Here is a 6,353-nt window from a genome sequence, read left to right on the forward strand (position 1 = left end):
TAGAGCAGCCCTCACATCTAGCCCTCACATCTAGAGCAGCCCTCACATCTAGAGCAGCCCTCACATCTAGAGAAGCCCTCACATCTAGAGCAGCCCTCACATCTAGAGCAGCCCTCACATCTAGAGCAGCCCTCACATCTAGAGTTCGGGTATATTAGTGTCGGGCGCGAGTACCAGTTGTATACCCCTCTATCTATCTATCTATCTATCTATCTATCTATCTATCTATCTATCTATCTATCTATCTATCTATCTATCTATCTATCTATCTATCTATCTATCTATCTATCTATCTATCTATCTATCTATCTATCTATCTATCTATCTATCTCTATCTATCTATCTATCTATCTATCTATCTATCTATCTATCTATCTATCTATCTATCTATCTATCTATCTATCTATCTATCTATCTATCTATCTATCTATCTATCTATCTATCTATCTATCTAACCTGTGTCCCTTTTATGCCCATATTATGTTGATCCCTGATGTCATTATGCCCATACACTATTTTGGCATGCCCATATATGGGTTGGATCTGCGGTTCTGGACAACTGGATATCCATATATGGACATATCGGTCGGATTGGCGGTGCTGGACAACCGCATATCAGAACAACTCAGCGGTGGGCACGGCACTCCCTCGTTTCCTTGCCCTTACTTGAGCCGAGTTTGAAGTTGGCTGGTCCCATATATTGCGTGCACATGACCATAGCGGTCGGATTTGTAGCTCTGGGTGACCAGATCCCGTATGTACTGTATATGGGCATATCGGATTTGTTTATGGAACTGTCAGAGTCATATAGTTACATTACATGCCTATAGTATAGACAAATCCACGGAGGGGTGCCCTGGGCGTGGCCATAGCTGCGGTGTACCATTAAGCTTTACACAGCAGCACTGATTAGCTACACCTGGCCTACAAGGCACTGCTCCGTGGATTCGACTATATGGGTATGTGGGAGTCATAATGACACATGCCTATATATGGGCGTATGTGGTTTGTATGGTTATGTCTGAGTCAGAGTGACGTGTTCCTGCCTATATATATGGGTGTATGGGGTTTGTTTATGGTTATGTCTGAGTCAGACCATTTTAATAAAAACACACCTGAACGACGCTCTTATCATCATACATCATCATACATCATCTCATGAACAACTGAATTTATGTGATTGGTCAGCCGATTTGCTCGTCTGCATATATGACATACATTTTCCCATCATTGTCAATGGCATTTCATGTTTGTGTTGCCACAAAGTTACGTCATATTTGAGGCACATATGACCTAATTTCTCCTTTCATTGTCAATGGCAAATATGAGACGTGAGGGGACAAAAGCTGTATATAGGAGGGGCTAGCGCCCCTCAATAATAAGATATTAAGAATTCAAATAGATTTATATTTGAGCGGCACTAGCCACTTTGTGTGGATGTGTGTCTGTCCGTATGAGCATGGAATCGATGACTTTGATTGGCTGAACACGATGATGTATGATGATGCATGATGTATGATGATGCCTGATGATGATGATAAGAGCGCTGCTCACTTCACACAACTGTGATTATTTTTCTTTTATTACTTGCATGTTATTAAATAGGTGCAGAATATGTCCAGGATACGATCAAAACGGGTTGACTTTAAACTGAACATTGTGAGCTGCTTTAGATGTGCAGTGGGCTCAGCTCACATGCGACCACTTATTTGACGTCAGAGGCCATTTTTCTCATTTTTCTCTGGTCACAGTTAATATGTAATTTGAGCCATCTCTCTGAATATTTGGAGGACAAAAATAACCAACACATTATGTGTGCGAAAGCTAAAAGTAACTGTTAATGTATTTAAAATATATCTCTCAAGTCCAAATTATAACCTGGCTGTCAGAGATTGTAAGGTGGATTTCAAACAGAGGTTGTGTTCATAGGCCTATAGACAACAATGCATTTCTCATATCTCAGTGTGAAAATGGGATGGTAAGCTTTCATGAGCTTTGATAAGTCTCAGATTTATAAATAAAATGAAAGCCTATAAGCACTTTACTGTATGTGTGTGTGTGTGTGTGTGTGTGTGTGTGTGTGTGTGTGTGTGTGTGTGTGTGTGTGTGTGTGTGTGTGTGTGTGTGTGTGTGTGTGTGTGTGTGTGTGTGCGCGCACATGCGTGCGTGCATGCTTTTGTGTTGAAACTGAAGTTGAACTGAAGTTCATGAAGCATGCTGACTATTACTGTTTTGTGTTATCTTTTTACCAATCATAGTAAACCGTACCTCTGTACAAATTGCAAACTGTTAATAAAGTATTCAATCAACCAATAAAGTTCCTGGAGTTGATCATTTTTGGATGATTGTGAATTATTAGAAGATCTAAATCTGGGTCTTCTAATGGCAGCTCTATTCAGGTTTATTAATATACAGTAAGGTCCCTTGCTCAATAGTCTCTATAATAATTAGTCTGTAGTTCTCCCATGGGGACGATCAGCCCATGCGGTTAGGTGTCCACTCTGAGATTGTGAGGTCGGTGTTCAATCCCTGGGCCGTGTCATGCCAAAGACTATAAAATGGGACCCATGCCTCCATGCTTGGCACTAAGCATCAAGGGTTGGATATAAATTAATACTTGTACATCAAGCTGCCTCACGCTATAAAACAGGAGATGCCTTATATGGGCCTTATATGGGCCACATGGCTTGGCAAGGCTTCCTGCGTTGGGACATAACGTAAAATCACAACAATAACATGATGGGGCTCATTTTTATTATTGCACACATTACATTTGTTTTAATTTGATTGTCTATGGTCATCACAGTGTACAATATAAGCATTATAGAGTTGTCACACCGGAAAATATGAAATAAGATCTGACATGAGAGTACTCTGGGATTGTGTCAAATACACTGTGCATATATCAATGACACCAAGACGAAACACTTCACCACATCTTGTAGTTCATTTGAAAATATGTCAAATGTGGTCCAGACTAATTACAGATGTTTAGCTCATGGGCAGGGCTGGGTTCACCTCCATAACTCAATGGCCCAGCTGGGTCTTTTCAGTTACCCCCTGTTACAACATGCCAAACCCAGAAGGAGTCAGGCAGACCAATCCAAGGATTTATACTTTGTTGATCTGATATGTTTTTTCTACTAAGACAGTAAATAACTGTTTTCGAAGGTCTCGTGCCAGAATTAACATCACCCATACTGTATATAGAAAGGTTGGATTGTCAAAGTGTCTCATGAAGATGGAATGTCTCTTTTATGTGAAATTAAATCAGATCAGCTTATGGCTCTCTTCCCTTCCTGTTCTGCTTTCCGTTTTATGTTCATTTCCATTCTTGAACAAAGCTGCGTCTCCACGCCGAATTAATGGCCATCAAAGGCCTCAATCAAGCTGTTTTGCCAAAGGCTATAGCCGAAACAGAGATTCTGAAGTCTAATGCAGTCAACAAAGTGAGGATGTGGGCTAATGCCTCATTCATATCCTTGTATTTTCTTTAACGTCTCGATTTGCAAAATATCGCACATGTCTGGCCGGTGGAAGGAGGCATCTGAATTCATACGCTGAGGGGCATAATAAGGTCAAGTCAAGGTCCAGTGACAACAATCTTATCCATTGTGCCAACAGTGCCATGAGGATAATGTGTTGCACTGAAACACAGGAAATAATATGTTATACAGGGCTTCCCACTCAATTAGTCGCAAACCATAATTTAGGATATTTAACCATGCCCTGCGATATGACATGTTGTGAGCTTGTAGATCTGCTATTTTTGCTATTTTAAATCTGCAAGGCATACATGCTTGGTATCTTGAATTCTATTAACCTTCCATGTAATTCAAGATTCCATTCATCTAATAGAATGACATATACAGAGACAGATTGACCTCGGAAACAAGAAACCATCTGCATTAAAACTAAAATTAGTTATGATGACAAAAGAACAAAATCTGTGAAGGTTATTTTCAATTTCAATTAATAGAATAGCTTCTTTATTATGTATATTGACGCCACAGTTAAATATATGCAATTTGCTGCATCACAATGACTTCTCCCACTGCAAGAGAAATAATATTACATAAAATAATCAAATTTTCTATATGAAACTTTATATTGTGATCACTGGGTTTGGATATTTTCGGGCACTTAAGCACATGCGGAAACAAGCAATAATTTGTCTCTGCAAAACTTTCAACATTAATGACAACATTAATAACAGGACTGAATATTTATTTGCCGGCACAATATCCCTTTTTTTTCTTTCTGACATGTCTGTGTGCGAATGTGCGTGTGTGTGTCTGTGAATGCATGCATGTAGGCACACAAGTGTGCGAGCTTTAATGCCACACTCAGTAAGTAGGCTGCCTTATTCAATGCAGGTGGGCCTATAGTCAGTGGGAAGCTTTCAATAGCCATGCCAAAAAACTGACACGTTAATAACTTTTCAATAGTCAGGGACGTAATCGCTCACTGGAGTGCCTCACGCTCATACTCTAGATCTATCCTGAACTGCTGCTGTACAAAAGGCATGCATGGTTTTTATAATAAAACAATTACAGTAAGTGAGACTGGGGACGCTTTTCTCTATGAAATGAAAGGAGATCAAATCACGCTTCTGGGCCAATACATGAGCCACCCTCTAAACATGCCAATGGAAATATAAAACACACTATGTTCCATCTTTATTTACAGCAGTTACAGGGATAATACTTTTTTACAGTGAGACTTCTTGGACGTGCACTAGAGCCAGACATAGACTGCATGGAGCAACAGTAACACATACTGGACAAAGCATACAGCTTTGAACAGTTTCTGTTTTGCCAGGGTTTATATAGTTTGACTAAACCTCCCAATTGGTGATGAGTAATTTGTGTGGAACTTACTTTCTACTGTACACCAGAAAAATTACAGTCAGTAATTATGTGTGATGCCACTTGTTGAACCAAGACATGGAACTAAAAGCAATCTAAGTTCAACCATGATCTCTTAATGATATTGTATGCTATTTAATCTAATGAACATTAATGAGAACTGAAAATATAAGAATATATTGGAACTGTAAAAAGATGCAAAGAGAGGACTTATTCATTGTAGCCTCATGTCTGTCTCGCACGCACTCACTCTCGCACTCACACGCACAGTCGCACTCGCACACGCACGCACACACACACACACACACACACACACACACACACACACACACACACACGACGCACACTCACTCACTCACACTCACTCACTCACTCACTCACGCACTTACAGTATAGCCTACGAATGTGTGCATGCATCATGGAAACACAAGTGTGTGAATTTATTTGCATACTGTATACACAATGTATGGCTGTCACTACTTCTCCTGAAATGCAGACCTGTACCTCTGTGTGGGACTGTGCGCCCTGACATATAACAAACATCCAAGGTGACATCATGTCTGCTTGGCAGCATGTATGGGACGGTGACCAAGCCAGGCTACAACTGCAGTGCAGTGGGTGATGGGTGAAATTGATTGATTGATTGATTTTATTTCACAGTATGTATGTGTACATTCCAAACAAAAGCACAACACAAAAACTGTTACTTAATTTTGGACAAACCATGATCAAGCATTTATACTTGTTTACAACAGGGTCCATGCACCATTTTAAATTCATCAGAACATTTAGGGGCGTACAAATATACACTGTACATGACTTGTGTACAATATACAATATATGTACAGTATGGGAAGGGGGGGGGACCCAGACTTAATTTTCGGGGCTAGTTTCGAATTGCAGCTGACCGTATAAGTGCCCTTTGAGAGCGGTTTTGAAGGAGTCATGGGATATGGACCAAATGTGGACGTTTATTATGTTTTTTACATTATTAGAATATTACACACACATCTTATTTTTATGTTAAGTCAAATCCCAATATAATATTCAAAGAGAGCGATGAACAAAGCAGAAACACTGAGTTGAAATTGTACATATACTTGTAGTTGTAAGGGACTTGGGGACAGTGTTCAGAATATAGCAAACCAAATGGGACAAATTTGTCACAATGATTTGTAATTCAAATTTCCACCTAACCTAACCTAACCACCTAACCTAACCTAAACGTGGAAAAAACGAATCCACTGTGGTGGATATATAGGAGCTTTTATAACTATATAATATATAATATAATACGGAGATGTAGCCCATTATGGAAATATCTTGGCATATTTCTATACTTTATTAGTTTATTATTATTATTGGAAAGTGTAGCCTATTATATGCATTGAATATTAACTCTGAAAATGAGAATCCAGCCAAGATCAACATACATGTATATGAATGCCCTCTGTTATTTCGTTAATTGCAAACATTCAGTGAATG

This window comes from Protomyctophum parallelum, assembly GCF_964188405.1.
Source record: "Protomyctophum parallelum genome assembly, chromosome: 2".
NCBI lineage: Eukaryota > Metazoa > Chordata > Actinopteri > Myctophiformes > Myctophidae > Protomyctophum > Protomyctophum parallelum.